The sequence below is a fragment of the Dasypus novemcinctus genome, chromosome 5 (genome assembly GCF_030445035.2).
Source record: "Dasypus novemcinctus isolate mDasNov1 chromosome 5, mDasNov1.1.hap2, whole genome shotgun sequence".
Classification (NCBI taxonomy): Eukaryota; Metazoa; Chordata; class Mammalia; order Cingulata; family Dasypodidae; genus Dasypus; species Dasypus novemcinctus.
Window position 1 is genome coordinate 79,942,290 of NC_080677.1, and position 20,459 is coordinate 79,962,748.

General features: G+C 38.3%; 1 protein-coding gene across 17 annotated transcripts in view; it reads right to left on the reverse strand.

Annotated features, from left to right (window-relative positions):
* Nucleotides 1–20,459, reverse strand: part of SRPK2 (SRSF protein kinase 2) — a 272,440-nt gene that overhangs the window by 130,837 nt on the left and 121,144 nt on the right. The window lies entirely within an intron of this gene.

Consider the following 20,459-nt stretch of genomic DNA (forward strand, 5'->3'; position numbering starts at 1 on the left):
AGGGCAGGGGGAGTAAACAGATCTTTAAAAAAAAAAAATGAATTGGATCCCCATTTTACTCCATATACAAAAATTACCTACAAATAGATAAAAAACCTAAATTTATGAATTAAAAACCATAAAATGCATAAAAGAAAACATAGGTATAAATCTTCATGACCTTGGATAAGGCAAACGTTCTCTAGATGTGACACCAAAAGCACCAACAAAAGGAAAAAACGATAAACTGAACTTCATCAAAATTATAAACTTTTGTGCCTTAAAAGACACTACCAATGAAGTAAAACAACAGTCCACTGACTGGATGAAAATATTTGCAATCATATATCTGATAAGGGTCTACTATCCAGAATAAATTAAAAACTCTTACAACTCAACTTAAACATGGGCAGAAGATCTGGATAGACAAATATCTACACATGGCTAGTAAGCACATGAAAAGATGCTTAACATCATTAAGTCGTTAGTGAAATTCAAATCAAACCACAATGAGATACCACTTCACACCCACTAGGATCACTGTCACAGGCAAGTGGCAGTGAGGATGTGGAGGACTGGAACCCTCATGCGCTGCTGGTGGGAATATAAAACAGTACAGCTGCTTTAGAAAACAGCATGGCAGTTTCTCAAAAAACTGAGAATTACTCTATGACCCAGCAATTCCACTCCTATGGATATACACAAGAGAAATGAAAATTATGTTCACACCAAAACTTGCACAAAAAGTTCATATTATTCCTAATAGCCAAAAAGTGGAAAGGACCCAAATATCCACCAGCTGATAAATGGATAAAAGAAATGTAATATATCCATATTTAAAAGAAATGGAACATTGATATGTTACCATATGGATGAACATTGATAACACTGTGCTAAGCGAAAGAAGCCAAAAACAAAAAGGCCACATATGGAATGATGACAATTGTACGAAATGTCCAGAACTTGCAAATCTATAGAGACAAAGTAGATTAATGGTGGCTGGGGCAGAAAGGAGGAGACATAATGGAGAAGTGTATGCCAGCAGGTAGACGGTTTCTTTTTGGGATGATGGAAATGTTCTGAAATATAGTGGTGATGTTTGTACACATTGTGAATATACTAAAAACCACTCAACTGCACAATTCAGTTAAAATAGTTAAAATGGTGACTTCTACGTCATGTGAGTTTTATCTCAATAAAGAAGATATATATATTTAATATATATATTTATATATATATATTTAAGATTCCAGAGCTAGTCTGTGACCAAGTCAGGATAAGAACCCAGGCATCTTGGTTTCAAAAACTAGCTCTACACGGTAAGCGGATTTGACTCAATGGATAGACCATCCACCTACCACATGGGAGGTCCAGGGTTCAAACCCCAGGCCTCCTGACCTGTGTGATGATCTAGCCAATGTGCAGTGCTGATGCATGCAAGGAGTGCCGTGCCATGCAGGGGTGTCCCCCGTGTAGGGAAGCCCCACGCGCAAGGAGTGGGCCCTGTAAGGAGAGCTGCGCTGCACAAAGTAAGTGCAGCCTGCCCAGGGTGCCACACACAGAGAGCTGACGCAGCAAGATGACACAACAAAAAGAGCCGCTGACAAGATTCCTGGTGCCGCTGACAAGAATACACAGAGGGAAGCAGACTTGGCCCAATGGATAGGGCATCCACCTACCAAATGGGAGGTCCACGGTTCAAACCCCGGGCCTCCTTGACCCGTGTGGAGCTGGCCCATGCGCAGTGCTGATGCGCGCAAGGAGTCACCCCACGTGCAAGGAGTGCGCCCCGTAAGGAGAGCCGCCCAGCGCGAAAGAAAGTGCAGTCTTCCCAAGAATGACGCCACATACACCGAGAGCTGACACAACAAGATGACGCAACAAAAAGAAACACAGATTCCCGGTACCGCTGATAAGGATAGAAGCAGTCACAAAAGAAGACACAGCAAATGGACAGAGAGAGCAGACAACTGGGGGGTGGGAGTAGAAGGGGAGAGAAATAAGTAAATAAATAAATAAATCTCTAAAAAAATATATCTTTAAAAAGAAAAATACACACAGAAGAATACACAGCGAATGGACATAGAGAGCAGACAACTGGGGGGAAGGGGAGAGAAATAATAAATAAAAATAAATAAATCTTAAAAAATAAAAAAAAAACAAGACTAGCTCTATAGCTTGCACAGCATGGCCTGCAGGAAAGAAATCATCAATCTATCTGGGGGAGGGGAGTGGTCAGCAAAGACACTTTGGCTTCGTTACAGCTGTTAGGAGGAGTCTGTCAGTTGAATAAGACAGGACAGAGCCCCTCCAAGCAGAAAAACTGCACAAGCAAAGCAACTGAGAACCTGCCGCGTGGGCAATCTGAGCTGTTATTGTGGCTGGCAGGGGCCTGTTCAAGAGCATCTTAACTGTCACATAATGAAGTCTCAGTTTTACTAGAGTAAAAACACAACCAACCATACAGACAAAATTAAAATAAATTCAAAAGGTGAATGAGATTGAAAATCAAATTTTAAAAACCTTATGTCATGCTGGGGGAAAATATCAAACTTTTGATGGAGCTATTTATAAGGCTTGTCAATTCACTGTAATTCATTTATGTCTTTACACCCACATAGTACCCCTCAGGAACTTTGCCAATTATCACTTCTCTCATTTGTAAATCCTAAAATTCTCACCTCAAGCACCAGTCGTCCCTTATTTCTATAAAAATCTTTCACAGCAGTGAGCAATATAGTAAAGTCTACTTCCAGGGCTTTTGTTGCTTTGCAAAATATGAAGTACCACAAGCAATTTAGCAAAACAGACCAAGTCCATTTTATTCTTGTTTTGCTGTTAGTGGTATTTCCTACCAATTACAAGAACATAAATCCAAACACAAGGAGGACACAAACAGCCTTAGTTTTGTCGCGTCAAAGCAACCTGTAATCATTATTTAAGGGTAAAAGGTCTTCATTTTATCATCTTTATCCATGTGTTGATCTGCTGAGTTTCAGTCTCATAAAAACAGTATTTTGGGAGCAGATGTGGCTCAAGTAGGTAAGTGCCTGCTTCCCACATGGGAGGTCCCCGGTTTGGTTCCCAGTGCCTCCTAGAAAAAACAAAAGCAAACAACAAGCAAAACAAATGAAAAAAAAAACAACTCAGGGTAGCCAATGTGGCTTAGGGGCTGAGAATTGAGTGCTGGCTTCCCACATACAAGGTCTCGGGTTCAATCCCCAACCCTGGTACCTCAAAAAGAAGAGAAAAAAAAATGTTTAAGCATGAACTAGTACCTGAAGATTAAGACATTAGGATTAATAACTGTATTACTAATAAATAGCAAAAACAATAACAACTGCCAGCATTCCATATCAGTCACGATGTGCCAGGCATGCCACTGTTTGCCTACATATAATAACTTGTAATCCTCATAGCCTATAAGATAAATACTATTATCCCCATTTTACAGATAGAGAAACTACGGTACAGAAAAACTAAATAACTTGCAAGCATCAGGGAGGTAATGCAGTAGAAGGGGATCTGCAGCCAGTGTATTCCTAGGGCCTAGGCTCTTCCCTGCTATGTTCTAAACCTCTCAACATGCCAGAGCACGAGACCATGTATTCAACAAAATCTCTTCAACAGAAAAGAATTCTGTCCTTTACGAACTTGGAAATTCAGAGGACACAGCGAAAAGTACAAAACAGGCTTAAACACTGCTATACAAGCACTGGCTATAGGAATGCCTACAGCTCCAGAATGTATTCGCCAGGTGCAGTGGATGTGCCACAGTGATGGAAGAGACTGTTGATGTGGGGTCGGTGGGTTGGGGGGTATATGGGGACCTCATAGTTTTTGAATGTAACATTTTTTTTAAAAATGAAGAAAAAAAATTATAATATATACAGACCTAGTATTGTTTTATTATTTCATAGATGGACATGATGAAAATAAGAAAAAAAATAACATTTCCTTGCTTTCAGCTAGTAAGGTAAGATTTCACAGAGGTTCCCCAAAAACTTTCAAAAAGGTAAGAGAAAACAGGTCCAGTAACTCCTAGGGAAAACTATTTTGCTCTTCCAAATTTGGATCATTTTGACTTATACCTTTAAATAAAATAAATTATCACAGTTACACCTCTCAGTTTTTCATGTTTTTAATAGATGTTCACTGCTGACATATTATGTTTGTATTCCACTTGTATAACCACCACCATCACACTGACAAGCAGCTTAAAAGGGAAAAAAAATAGCTGTGTCTCACCAAACCAAAATTTCTCAAACAATACTTCAAGGAGGCAATGAACTAACCTAACCCCAAGTTGAAAAATAAGGGAGAACTGGACTAATATTTAGCAAATGTATAAAATAAAACACTGCCAAACACTTTATTTAATTCTCATTCTAATATTTCAAAATATATCCCTTTTCCAAATGTTACAGTTGAAGAAATTAAGGTTCATACTGATTAAATAACAGACCCAAGAGTGCATAGGTGTTTTCATATACATTTCTTTAATAAGACTGAATATCTTTTCATATGTCATATATACTTTTATGCCCTTGGCCCATTTTTCTTTATCTTATAGAGAAAAATCTTTATTTCACACATTAAACCTTTTCTCTGCCACATGTGCTGCACATATTTTCCCAACTCAATCTTATTTTGTGTTTGGGGTCATAGTTTCCTAATTTTTATGCAATAAAATCTCTTATTCTATTTTTTCATGGATTCTTGCTTTCCTGTAAGTTTAAAAAAGTCTTCCTTACACCAAACTTGAAAAAAGCTTCACTCATATTTTCTTTCCTTTTTACACATAAATCATGGATTGGATCTTTCCTAACCCTTATAAGGAATGAGATGGGCATCTACACTTGATTTTTATTTACCATTTTTTTATAACTTTTAAGCACAGCATTCTCAATAATCATAATATATTTTTCTGACCTAATCATGTCCTACATTTTATCCCCAAATTCGTTTCTATTTTTTCCTTTAGCCCTCCTCTTTAACACAGTTACTAGTTCTGTTATAGTCCCCACCTCTCATTTCCTCTTCATTAACCAGAATTTTTCTCCCTCCTCAAAAATGTTTTACAAACCTAACCTCTGGTTTCTGAATGTGCCCTAACTCTCACCTAACATGCCACAAAACTTAGGAAACCTGTAAAATAAGTGGTATTGCTTTACCACTTCTCAAAAATAAGCTTTGCAAGCTCATAATGGTACAGCAATGTAATAGAATTGTATATATTTCTAAATGTTTATGAAATTTATAATTTAGAAATAAGTACACTTGTAATAATGGTGAAGGGGTAAAGACAGGATACAAAATGGTATATGTATATTACAGAGTGCTAACACCTATTTTTGCTCCTTCAGTTTTGAATCATTTTCAGTCAATGATCCAAAGGGAGGGGAAAAAAGGAAAACTAGATAAAGCAAGAAAAAGCTGGATATTACACACTGAAATATTTACCTTGACTTTTAAGAGACACAACCCCCAATCCTGTTGTAAAAGTTTGTAGCCTCGAAATTTCCTATAAGGATCAATGATCTTCATAGGGAAATATATATATATATATATTTGAAAGAAGTTAACTAAGCCTTTTTTAAAATGTTGCATCACTCCTCATCAAGGAAAAAAAACTTTTAGTCTTTAGCTTGAAAACAAACTGTCTAGTACTCAATCCTACTCCCTAAATTTCTTCTCTTAGACATACTTAATCATATAACTCCTATATTTGGATGTCACATCTTCAAATAGAATTTTCTTCCTCTTTAGGCTAAGATGTGCAGTTAAATTTAATTTTACTTTCCCAGTAATTTACGTAAACTTATGTAAAGCATGGCTGCCTACATTATCTACATCCTATCTTAAAAGAATATGTGAGGGGAAGTGGACTTGGCCCATTGGATAGGGCGTTTGCCTACCACATGGGAGGTCCGCAGTTCAAACCCCAGGCCTCCTTGACCCGTGTGCAGCTGGCCCATGCGCAGTGCTGATGCGCGCAAGGAGTGCCCTGCCACGCAGGGGTGTAGGGGGAGCCCCACGCACAAGGAGCGCGCCCCGTAAGGAGAGCTGCCCAGCGCAAAAGAAAGTGCAGCCTGCCCAGGGATGGCGCCGCACACATGGAGAGCTGACACAACAAGATGACGCAACAAAAACAAACACAGATTCCCAGTGCCACTGATAAGGACAGAAGCAGTCACAGAAGACACACAGCAAATGGACACAGAGAGCAGACAACTGGGGGTGGGGGTGGGGGGGAGAATAAATTAAAAAAAAAAAAAGAATATGTGAGGTGGGTGGGACCAAAACACTTACACAGTGGAACTGAACAGTTGCTTGCTAGAAAAGTTGTTGCATTTTACTACAACTTCCTATGTCTTCTCTTCGTTTTCCTACTTGCGTTTCTTCCTATTGCATTATGAAATAAAAAAAACAACAATGGAATAGGAATCAAGAGACCTGAATGCTACTTTCACCTCTCTTACCTACTTTGCCCTAAGATTCTGAGTCCAAGTCATCAATAGTAACAAAAAATTTTTAAGGTTTTTTTTTTCTCTATAAAAAATAGGTTTTGGTACCAAGAACCTTAAAACTTAATAGGGGGACTAGATAAATGAGGGTAATGAGAAAAATATAAGAGCCATTAGAGATTTACAGAGTCAACAGAGGGCTCTGGGTCCCTGAAGATTAAGGAGAAAATACAGCATTAACTGTAAGTTAGGGCTATTATTTTCACCATGCAAATGCAAATGCCCACAAGGGGCCAAGTAGTAAAACAAAATACACAAATACATCTTATTCCATATTAAATATCCTTCACAAATAAACATGCCTTATCCCACATTTCTTGTATCATATATAACATGTCCAATTTATCTCTTCTTGTTCCACTTTTGATAGGGGTATAGGTAAAGAGAAATACCTCTAGTAAGAAAAATGACGGTTCATATGCAATGATAAATGGCAACTGCCACTCAGTCCAATGCCAGTAAAAAAAAACCTTGGAAAATGGAAAGCACCTGCCCCAGGGGATCCTCTGATTCCACTAAGTTCTGCCAGGTGGGAATGGGGGTCTGCCATCTGCTATGGTTGAGTGTCAGCTTCCCATATACAGACATCCCGGTTCAATCCCTGGCCACTGGTACCTCAAAGAAAAAAAAGTATTTTTGCACAATAAGTTCTTTGTCCCCTCTGTCAATCTTAAAATAATCATTTATTAGACATTTACACTGTTCTCAGATGGATAAAAAGGCACTAACTTTCATTAAAAGTCTCAGGAAAATCTAATTTTTCTGTTATACTTGACTGCATTTATCAAGTAAGTTAGGTACTAGAGTGGTACTGAGCAATATGGGCCAGTCTATGAAAGTCTCAGGATGTATCCCTTGTATTAAACTTTCCTCTTCATACTAAGAGCCATTTGTACCCAACTCCCAGACCTACTAAATCTCTCTCTTCGGGTGGTGATGTCTTGAGAATCCTGGAGGAAATTCTGATACATGCACCATCCACCCTAACTAAAATGATAGTGCTACAAATACACAATAATTGTTTCACAAGCACAATTAGCAAATTGTGACAAACAATATTCTATTTATTAACTTCAAGATGGGGAATGCTAGGTTCTTATAATCCAGTAATGCCGCTTCTTGCAAATCTATCCTTGAAACACATTCACACATGTATCCCAGGAGATAAACAAAAAGATGTTCACCATAATGCTGTATGTAGTAAGAAACGGATAACAATCCATGATTAAATTAATTACAGGACATTTATAATACAAAGCATTTGAAAAGAATGAGGTGTATCTACATGTATGTGCTTAAAGATCTTTAAAATATAACCTTTCCTAAGGGAAAATGGCAACTTGCAGAATACACACAATGATTTGACTTTTGTTACAGATAAATCTCTTCATAGATTGAATACCTACAGATATGTATATATATGAAGGATAAAGTTGGGAAAGAAAATATATTCTGAAATAATTAGAAAAGATTTGTCTTACTTCTGGGGAAAAGTGGGCAGAGTTTATCTGCAATGGAATTTTTTTTAAAAGGGGTACCAAGGATTGAACCAAGAACCTTGTACATGTTAAGCACATGCAACTACTCCACTGCACTTGAATTATTTATACGTATTTTTGTGCAAGTAAAAAGATATTTTGAAAAATGTTAGGTCTTGCCAATGGATATTTTAATTAAACCTTTTGTGGTTACATGGCTGTCAAATGGACACCTTGCAAAAAGACTGCCATCACACCATTATAAATAGCCTCCAAAATGCCAATTTTCACTTTCAAATAAAATTCACAGTTTAATAAAGGTCAAAGAAGTGTTCTGTTTGAATTCTGAGAGTGCTATACTGAAGAAAAAAGAACAGCTAAATTCTGAAACTGTCCTATCATTTTTAAAAGGTAGTATTAAGGAAGTTGTACAATTGGCATTTATATGTTTTTAAAAACTAGCTTAAAAAGTACATTTAAGAGAGCAGAGGTGGCTCAAGTGATTAGGCACCTCCCTCCCACATCAGAGGTCCCAGGTTTGGCTCCAGGTGCCTCCTAAAGAAACAAGGAAGGGAAACGGACTTGGCTCAACCAACTGAGCTCCTGTCTACCATATAGGAGGTCCACAGTTCGATGCCCAGGGCCTCCTGGTGAGGGCAAGCTGGCCCACGTGGACTACCAGCCCACGTGGGAAAGCTACCCCATGCAGGAGTGCCAGCTGACACGGAGAGCTGGCACAGCAAGATGACACAAGAGACACAGAGGAGAGAAAAAAAGAAGACATAGGAGAACGGGGAGATGAGGTGGCGCAAGGGAGTAATCGCCTCTCTCCACTCTAGAAGGTCCCAGGATTGGCTCCTGCACCCACCTAATGAAAATACAAGCAGACACAGAAGAACACACAGAGAATGGACACAGAGAACAGACAACAGGGAGAACGGGTGGGGAGGGGGGAATAAATGAAAATAAATTCTTAAAAAAAGAAACAAGGAAGTCAAACACACAGCAAGTGCAAACAACAAGGTGGGGTGGGGAGAAATAAAACTTTTTTAAAAGAAAAGAATGTAGAAATACAAATGTAAGTGTATAATAAAGGTTGGATTTGGGGAAAGAAATAAAATTTAGTCTGTCTTCTAATTCCCTTATAAGCAGACCTCTACAACAAAACAAAATCATTCAAATAAATGGGTGAACTGAAAAAAAAAACAAACCCAAGCATATACAGGTATCAATTTAGCAGCCAAAAAGTATCAAGTCTCAAGGATATGAAAGACACACTATCGTTCTAGAAACAGAGAATGTTACAGATGACATTTCAGGATAAAAACTGAATTCTGTCAGTAGAACCCACAGACTATAAGCATTCTTTTGTTTTTTTAAAGATGTATTTCTTTATTTCTCTTCCCTTCCTCCCTGTTGTTTGCTCTCTTGTGTCCATTTGCTGCGTGTTCCACTTGTACTATGAGCGGCACCAGGAAACTGTGTCTCTTTTTGTTGCATCATCTTGCTGTGTCAGCTCTCCGTGTGTGCGGCACACTCCTTGCACATGGGCCTCCCCTACGCGGGAGCGCCCCTGTGTGGCATGGCACTCCTTGCACGCAGGAGCACTGCGCATGGGCCAGCCCGCCACACGGGTCAGGAGCCCCTGGGTATCAAATCCTGTATCCTCCATATGGTAGGCAGACGCTCTACCAGTTGAGCCATGTCTGCTTCCCACATTCTTTTGTTAAACCATGCAAAAGAGCAAGGTATGTGCACAAGAAACAGGCATGTACCCAGGAGGAATCATTTTCCACAAAAGAGCACAATAACAGAGAGGTAAATGGCTCAAAAACAGTGCTTTAAATTTTTTATTCAAGCTTTAAGATTTTATTTATTCCTCTCCCCACCCCTCATTGTTTGCATTCACTGTGCACTCCCTGTGTCTCAACATTTTAGGAGGCACCAGAAACTGAATCCAGGATCTCCCCATGCCCCCCACCATGTGGTAGGTGGGTGCCCAATGGCTTAGTCACATGCACTTCCCTCAAACCACCTTTTTTTTTTAATTGCCTTCCAGCTGCAACATGTCTTTTAATAAGAAAGTGGTTCTTCAATTCATAGTTAAATATACTAGTCAATGTACTTTAACTCACCTGATATACCCTACTTTTTTCTTTTACTAAGGCCTAACTCTGAAATTTAAACTACTTTTCTTCAGGAAAATTAAAAAGGGGGAGAGGACCTACATAGAAGAAAATAAAATAGTAGGAAAAATTAACAGAATGGAAACAAGAAGGAAGATATTTATATTGATAATATTCTACTTCTTGAGTTAGGGTGCAAAGGTGCATACTTGTTACTCTTTCTATTTGAATAAATTATAAGTATTATATGTTTGATAAGGTTCATAATTTTAAAATATTTTAATCAGAAGAAAAACTGAAAGATGCTCTAAGACGAAAGTGGGAAACTGTTTATCTAATGAGTTATTCTGGATGGCCAGGTGTATATGATAGTTGAAAGATTACCTACTTAACCTTTATTTAAACCATGCTGGAGAGACATTCCTGTTTGATTAAACTATAAACTGAGCATAAAAGAAAGTTCACAGCTAGCTCAAGGCCTTTCGTTATTAGCATTGTTCTGATATTCCTAGGGCCTCTGAAAGGGTCAGCTTCTGCACCAGGGGCCCCAGATTTTAGTGCAGTGCTTTTTTTTTTTTTTTTGGCTTGTAACCCCAGTCACTATCCATGAGCACCTCTAATTGGCTGCTGTGAACCTACTGAGCAAACTATAAATAAGGAGTTTTCCACTTTAAACTATCCATGGCTCTTGAATGTTTATGAGTCCCACATCAAGTTCATATAGAGTTCTAGTCATGCTCTTTCATGGGTCCCACTGCCACAAGATATCTGCTTCTCTTGGAGCATCTGCTCGATTCTTTCCCAACTGGCTAGCTCAGTTTTTAACAGCAGTTTGCAAGTGGACCATAAAGGGAAACAAGGCTATTTTATATTATGAGAGCCAACAAAAACCCTGAATTACTGTGCCAAATAGTTACATATCTTATCTTCAACTTTATAAAAACCCAATGAGGTAGGCACAAATATTGTCTCCATTTTATGTATGAGTAAAGGGGGGAGGCAGGGGACTTCAAAAGATAAGATAATGTATCCAAAATCACCCAACTAATAAGTAGCAGATCCAGATCTTGAACCCAGGTCCAGCCATATCTAAAATTTCATATACTAGACCCACCAAACTGACAATCTCTCAGTTGCAGAAATTCAAATTCCAAATGCAATATTCCAGCTCACCTTTACTAGCCAAGGTCCACCATTCATGAGCTACTGGACCACTTGTGATCCAGAGTGTATGACTAATCCAATCCCTTGGTGTACAGCAGCACAGAACACAGCCACATCCGCAAGGTCTGTCAGCGGGCACCTCTCTGTCTCCACCCACAGCCATGTGCTCCAGTTCCTGACAGCCTGAGCGGTTAAAAGAGTGTGACGCAAATCAGGCACAATACCCAAAGTTCAAGGAATGAGCACAGAATGAGAAAATTCCACAGTACATGTGAGAGTTTTTCAATGACCCCCACAGCACCCACCACAACTGTTCCAGTTCTATTCATTACTCAAATGTTCTACTCAAAATGTTAAGTACCTACAGTGAACCAGTACAGTATTTAGGACAGTGTGAGTTAAAATCCCATCAAGAATTCCATAGGGGGAAGCGGACTTGGCCCAGTGGTTAGGGCGTCCGTCTACCACATGGGAGGTCCGCGGTTCAAATCCCGGGCCTCCTTGACCCGTGTGGAGCTGGCCCATGCACAGTGCTGATGCACGCAAGGAGTGCCCTGCCACGCAGGGGTGCCCCCGCATAGGGGAGCCCCATGTGCAAGGAGTGTGCCCCGTAAGGAGAGCCACCCAGCGCTAAAGAAAGTGCAGCCTGCCCAGGAATGGTGCCGCCCACATGGAAAGCTGACACAACAAGATGACGCAACAAAGAGAGACACAGATTCCCGTGCCGCTGACAACAACAGAAGCGGACAAAGAAGAACACACAGCAAATGGACACAGAGAACAGACAACTGGGATGGGGGGGGGGAGGTAGGGGAAAGGTAGAGAAATAAAAAAAAAAAAAAGAATTCCATAGGCCTTTTCATTGGAGGTTCTGCTGAAAGGAAATTCACAGTGAAATATTTCATCTAAAGGCCATCCCATCCATTGTGAGGTTTGAGACTAAGAGAACACAATATAACTGACCTATATTCTATGCCTGATGACTAAAAATTTTTTCTCATATTGTCTTTTCAACAAGTATTGACTAAAAAAATTAAAATACACTATGCTGCTTAATAATCTTAACTAATCCTTTCTTTATTCTAGACCTACATGGTCCCCACACAGTGGCCATATTTAAGTCATCAAACACTTGAAATATGGCTACTTCGACCAGAGAAGTGCTCAGTACCAAAAAAAGACTGAAGAGTATCTTAATAGATTTTCATACTGACTACATGTTGATATGATACTGTTTTTGGATACAGGAGGTTGAGTGAGTGAGTGAGTGAGTGAGTGAGTGAGTGAGTGAGTGAGTGAGTAAATAAATAAATTAATTAATTAATTTATTTATTTATTTATTTTTTGTTTCTTTCCTTTTGAGTCTGGGACAGGGACTGAACCGGGACCTCAGAGGTAGGGAAGCTGGTGCTCAAGCACCAAACCACGTTGGCTTTTTTGTTTCTTTGCTTGTTGTTTGTTTTCAGGAGGCATCGGGGACCAAACCTGGGACCTTCCATGTGGGAAGCGGATTTGAGCCACATCCACTCCTAAATATATTAATTTAACCTGTTTAATGTGGCCACTAGAAAATTTTTAATTACATATGTGGCTCACATAATATTTCTGTTGGATAGCACTATTCTGGACACAGTTTTAAGGTCCAACTGTTAAAAGAGCCTTACTCAGGTAGTAAGAGAGGCTGCAAAAGTTACCTCAAATCCTCAATATAGAGGATATATACACTACTAACAAGTCAGCTGACAGTCTTAAGTGCCTCTAATAAACACTACTCAATTTAATCCCACAAGAAAAAAACTCTAGTAAATTGATTTGCTACCATCAAGTTTAAAAAACAAAATTTGTTTTTCCTACAAAAGAACTGATCTGAACAGCACAAGAATATTCTGTACAATCTCATAGCATTTCCACAAACCCTTCCACAAGTGCTTTTTAACAAGCATCTTCAAAATGTGCTAACAAACACATAAGCTTTGTTTTGGAGTACTTGTCTGTATAAAAGCAGACAATTTAAGAAAAATAATAGAACACACAGAGTAGCAAACAAGCTGATGTTCTCTTGATTTTAGAGTATTCGGTCTTCTAAATTTACTAAGGTTTCTGAAACTCAACATTCCCTGGCTTCTAACTTAAGAAATACATTTATGTTTTGTCTCCTATTTCTCAAGGCAATGAAATAGTTCTGCACCTCTGAATGGAGAAGAGGATATTTTGTAACAGACTATTTCCACAGGAAGTTTACATGATAAAAGTCATGAGTAGACAGATTCCAAGTGTACCAAACATACTTACTTAAGAACCAACTATCCCATGAAAGGTAAGATAGAGGAGTTCTACCATTCCGAAAACGTCCCCCATGCCACTTTGCAGTTAATCCTTCCCCCACACCTAGACCCTGGCAACCAATGACCTGTTCTGTCTCTATAGCCTCACATTTTCTTATATAAATGCAATCATACCATATGCAGTCTTTTTCTTCTTTATTATTTTAATTGTCTTTTTTAAAAGATACATAGATCACAAAATGTTACATTAAAAAATTTAAGAGGTTCCCATATACCCCACACCCCACCCCACCCCCATATGCAGCCTTTTGAGCCTGACTTCCTTTTGTGTCTGACTGCTTTCACTTAGCATAATACAATTTACATTGATCCTTTCTGTTGCATGTATAAGTAGTCCGTTCCTTTTTATTTCAGGATACTATTCAACTACATGGATGTAACACAGGCTGTTTACCATGAACCAGTTGAGGGAAATATGAATGGTTCCAATTTGGGGCAATTATAAATAAGCTGCTATAAATGCTTGCATATAGGTTTCTGTATGAACCTATGTTTTATTTTACTTGGGTAAATACCTAGGAGTGTGTATATCTAACTTTATAAGAAACTGCCAAATTATTTTTCAAAGGAGCATTTCAAACAGCAATGTTCCAATGGCTCTAAGTGCCCACGAGAACTTGGCACAGTTTTTTATTTTACTGTTCCAAAAGATGTATAGGGGTATCTCCTGGTGGTTTTAATTTTTATTTCCCTAAAGACTTATAAAGTTATATAACATCTTTTCATAAGCTTATCTGCTATCCACATATCTTCTTTATATGAAATGTCTGCTCTTTTGCCCATTTTTAAATGGTATATTCTAGATACAAGTTCCTTATCAAGTATGTGATTTGCAAATTTCTCCTAGTTTGTGGCTTCTCTTTTTATCATCTTTAATAATAGAGTCTTTCAAGGAGCAAAAGTCTGTAAATCTGATGGAAGTCCACTTTATCCTTTTTTTTTTAATGGATAGTGTTTTTGGAATCAAATCTTAAGAAATCTTTGCCTAACCCAAGGCCACAAAAACTTTCTCCTTTTGGAGAAGTTTTATATAGTTTTGGTTTTACAATTACATCCATAATCACTTTTTAGTTCATTTTTGTATACTGTGCAGTTATCAATTACTTTATTTTCACTGCATGATTCAAATTTCTGGCCCTTAACACAGTAATTATTTGAAAAACGTTTTCTGAGTACCTGTATTTGACATAGGGATCTAAGAGTAAATAAAGTGTATAGACTAAGACAGGAAATACTGACATAATCAACTCCTAAAAATGCAAGGCAGGCAGTGCAAAGACAGGAGTAAATCCAAGTATACTGGCAGGAGAAGGGACTTAGCAACTAACAGCCAGGAGGGGTCAGGGTGATATTTGAGCTGGAAAGTGAAGGATGAGCAACAGTTCAGTACACAGAGAATAATGGTCTAGTAGAAAGAGGAAATACCACAAACACATACAAAGATGTGAAAATATAAGGCTTGCTCAGGAAATATCTTGAGCAGAGGGAAATTCTTTCAACTACTCTGTATTCATAGCACACTTTTGCATGCTAGCATTTTTGGCAGAATATTTGAGGGGACTGAAAAGCTAAAAACCCCGCTAAACAAGAAAATAATAAAATTCAATCCAAAATCACTACTACAGGATAACAGTGTTTCTGCCTATAAAAGCAAACAAAATTATCCAATAAAAAGGCCCTTCAGGATAGTATTGCTCTGAATATGCTGCCAAACCCTCCGCCTAGAAGCTCACCCCTGCCCCTCCCCCAGTGACTCCTCGCCACCCAGCAGGAGAGGGGGGAGGCACAGGGCCACAGGCTCCTGGCACACCCCCAACAGGGCCTGCCTTCCCCTAAAAAGGCCCTCACTAACTAGTCCCTCCATCACATTCCACTAAGAGAACTTACCCATCTCTCCCCAAGATAATGGTGCCAACACCTCACACCCTGCTCAGCGATGCCCCAACCAAACCAGGTTACCCATCATCACCAGAATCCTCTTTTACATCCAACCTTCCCCACCACTAACATGTTCTACTATCACATTCAATTTCCCCCATCCTCCTAAATATCTCTCTATGCTCACCAAAACCTAGGCTCTATCATCATGGCAAGTCTCTAAATCCTCTCCTATGTCTTCAAAAGAACCACTTCTTGCCCTAAAACTAGACTCCCTGCCACAAAGACACACGTCTCAGCAGGCCCTGGCAGGAGGTGGGCCGCTGTTCTCCTTGTCCCTACAGTCTTGCTGCCCCACTCTAAGACTTATTAGTGAGATCTGGTAAGAGGGTCTGATCCTTCCAAGTGAGGTTCATGTTCCCCATAATCTTCTCAACTGAAGGCTTCATCCCAGCTCAACATTTTTAACACTATCTATTTTTTAAATAAAATAGTATTTGCCAGTAGCCCGTAGATAAGTTGAAGAATAAAACTTCTGGTTTAAGAATCACACACACTAACCTTTTTTAAAAAGATACCGGTGAACTAACTTTTCAGAAAATAAAAATAAAGGAGAATAATGAAACTTGTAGACATAAATTGCTATCTGGATTCAGATAAAATTTTATCTATATCCCTAAGAGTGAAGCTTACTTTATCTCATATAAAATGAACATTAAACTTTCTTCCACCATACCACCACCTTTGAAGAAAATCTCATCTACAGCACAAACCCCATATCCCAAAACACACTCACACATCGTTTCCAGTAGTCCAGTAACTGAGAGTTTGTTCTAAAGAATCCCAGATCCTTAGAATTAAAAGATCTCAGAGGTCATCTGATCGAGTATATAACCTGTCATGTTCAATGTCACAAAGGTCCATCTTCCCTTATCCCCACCTGTGCTCCATGTCCTTGATGGCAATGCCCTGTCTCTCTATACTCCTAGGAACTCAAACATAATGTGCTCTGGCTGTATCAGGCATTTAATGAAAGTTGCTGATAAAGGTTACCAAATTAATGGGTAATTCTCAGTTGTCATTCTTCCCACATAGCAGTACCTGACAAATAGAGAACACCCTTCACATCTGGCTCTTATACTTCCTTCTACAACTAAAATATCAGGCATCTTCTATCAATAATTTCAGTCAGCCTAAAAACCTCAAGAAGAATATGATATATATTGCAAAGATCACTGGAATTAGATCATAAAACTTGGGACCAAATCCCAAGCCCTTGATAGCTTTGTAAACCTGGGAAAGGCTGAAACCTTTTAAGGCTCACTTTTCTGATCTTTAAAATCTGAGATTTGGTGCTATAATATTCTGTAATTCTTTCTATGTAACTATAAGGGCCTAAAACTTAATGCTTCTTTCTAGTATTATTTCACAATCTTCTCATTTCTGAGAGCCCTACTAAAAAATTCTGAATCTCAAAAGGACACTACAGCTAACAGATCTGTTTCTATTTAAAGAAAGAAAAGTATATTTTGATTACCTTAAAGTAGAACTTAAAGAAAGCAGCTATATTAACCTATTATTTTGTTGTAACAAGGGCACAGGAGAGACATAATTGTCCCTTTCATTCCCCATAAAGCATAGCCCATTTTGATACCTTCCAGGGACACAGGTCACCAAAATGGCTTAGCTTAAAATAATAATAAAATTTAGGTTATGAGGGAAGAATAGACTGCATATCTAGCTTGCAATTAATCAATTCTTTCCACTGAGCTGTTGAGAGTTTATGTGGCAGAAAGTTTAATGCATCACTTCCTGACAAGTTTTGGAGCACAGTTATTAAATACCTATCAGCAGGCAGCAACAGGCCACAGGAACTCTTAAGTGAAGACTGACAGTAACAGACCAGCTCCCTTTCCCAACAGAGCAAACAATTCTGAGATTCTCCTTGGAGAATAGTTTAGGTTTACACTGAAGTCATAAGAGAAATGCCTAGCTCAGAACAAGAGAAAACTTTTAAATTATCTACCAGTATAGAATTAAGAGTGTGCTGGAAGAATCTTCAATAGGTATGAAGAACTGAAGGTTAGGAGGCATGAGCTATGTCTCTAAGTCTGTGTAAAGGAGAAATAAGGAGGCAAAAAAGTCTGTGAACATTTGTTGGTTCTTACACATAATCTCTTCCACTCCTCTCACCTGTAATATCAGTATTCTGGTTTTTATTTGTGGCACACCTCGCTCATGCTTTCAGTAGAAGTTGCAACCAACCACAGCACAAGGCTAAAGACAAATTCCCAAATCACAATCACCAGGAATGAATTCAGTGGCAGCTGATCTAAGCTAACCCAATTTGAACAAATCTTAGAACACAATATAAACATGAGACACATCTAAAATATTTCCAAAATTTAAAAATACCACTTGAGTCACAAGTAGAGAAGGATCCCATTATAGATGAAATATAATGAATATTTAATAAACTAGTCAACCTAACTGAAATGTACAACGTAATTTAAAAGACATATTATAAGAACACAAACTAAATACTTTCATATACTAAACTATTAAGTGTGACTTTTATAGTTATGTATCTTATACCATGACTAGGACAAATATAAAATAATATTTCCATGCAAACATAACTGTGACTATAAAATAAAACGATTTTCTACCATACTTTAGGGAAACAAATGAATATCCACAGGAGGAATGTACTGCAACAATTTCACATGCAACAACTATTTTCAAGGCCAGTTCTTACCCAACCAGTTGAGGTAAATTCATACAGAACTTACATGTCAATATAAAATAAAAGTGACCTCATGAGTAAAGAATTTACAGTTCATTTTGTGTGAAAATAAACAAACCCACCAGCAGGATATATGGACATAAAGAGGAAAGGCTCTTACTGTCACACTACATCAAGAAAATTAAAGATGTCCATAACGACAGCATTATGTACTAAAAATAGCCTCAAAATATGTCATAAAATCAGGATTTCAATCTTTACTCCTTAGTATCTCTGATCCCTTCAGTTAAATCTCATCTTTCATAAGCCTGTTTCCTCATCAATCAAGTCTGTCAAAGTAGTAATTTGAGCCATCCAAATGAATGTTCACACAAGAAAACCAAATCACAACAAGAAGTTGCGGGGAAGGGAGGAGGACTAAACATGGAAAATTGGTCAAGACAGTTCCAAACATTCTGATTAAAAAATAGTTACATAAGTGATTAAAAAGTGGTTAGAACCTGTTCTGGTTCAGATTTACGAACAGCTGAACAAAATAAAACATTTTGAGAAAATCAATTTAGCTAATGATAAAAGGTTTCATTATAACCTGAAAACATGAAATCTGCAATGGAAGACTTGTTACAGTCCAAACCCTAGAAAGTGTCCATATCAAAAATCACAAGTGTTGACAATGTTAACTTGTTTATTTGATCTCAGTGGTGCTGCTAAAGTAGCAGCATCACACAAAAAACAAATGTCAATTGGACCCACTGTTCGAGTCTTTTGGATATAACAAAGAGTTAACCGTGACTCAGTAACTGGTTTCATCATCCTGAAAACGTTTTAGCTCATAGTCCATGAGTCAAAAACAATAAACCAAAAGCTCTAACAACCCAGACTGCCTATCCTAGTTATTCACCAGACTTGGCAAGCAATCATTTTTGGCTGATTCCAAAAATTGATTTTATCATCAAAGGAGAAAGATTTATGACCAATGAACATATTGGTCATAAAGGTATAAAAAGACCTTGAGGTACAATGGCAACACTGTTGGAGTAAATATACAGCATTTGAAAGCTAGATTCATTTCAACATGAGATTGGTAAGTTTATTTATAAATAAGTCTCATTTCTTACCATAAAAAAACTGCACAGCAGTGTCACCTTAAATCCTTCTTGGAACAAGGGAAGTTATGTGTATATGCATATTAAAGTAAATGGGGGGAAGCGAATTTACCTCAACGGATAGGGCATCCACCTACTACATGGGAGGTCCACAGTTCAAACGCAGGACCTCCTTAATCCATGTGGAGCTGGCCCACGCACAGTGCTGATGCACGCAAGGAGTGTCCTGCCATGCAGGGCTGTCCCCCACGTGCAAGGAGTGCTCTCCATAAGGAAAGCCACCCAGTGCGAGAGAAAGTACACTGCACTCATAGAGAGCTGACACAACAAGATGACACAACAAAAAGAAACACAGACTCCCAGTGCCGCTGATAAGGATAGAAGCGGTCACAAAAGAACACACAGCAAATGGACACAGAGAGCAGACAACTGGAGGGGGAAGGAGAGAGAAATAAAAATAAATAAAATAAATAATAATAATAAAGTAAATAGGGATGCCTTGCCCAGATTTGGTCTAATTTTGGCTTAATCCTTCATTTCCCATTAGACACTATAATATCCTAAGCATTAATTAGAAAGACAAATGGCATGAAAAGCTGATAAAACTGAAAAATCAAAATATTTTGTTCAATTTTTCATTGTAGTATTGTGCCTCTAGAAATCCACAGACTCATGAGATAGAGAGCAATCCACCCTGGGCACTAACTAATTGCTATGGTGTCTCAAACCCTGTCAGACTAGGAACACCCTCCTTGCTAAAGGAAAAGACTGAAAACCTTCGTAGACGAGATAAATCACGAAGTATAACTGTTTTCAAAACCAGATTACCACATAACTAAAGAAGATCCCTGTCATAATCAAAAGATATTAGCTTTCACTCTAGCTTTAGAAAAGTCTAGACCTTGGCAATAAATAACTAACACCCAAAATACTTTAGGTCAAGTACATAATTTCATGGATTTCAATGTTCTCTGAGATTTCTAAAACTTTGTATGGAGGGGATATAGGATGTTTAACATCAAAGCAGCACACAAAAGATTATCCAGTGTAATTAATATTTCATTTATTCTAGAAAAAAATTTTTTTTAAAAAAAGCTTCTGCCAGATAGA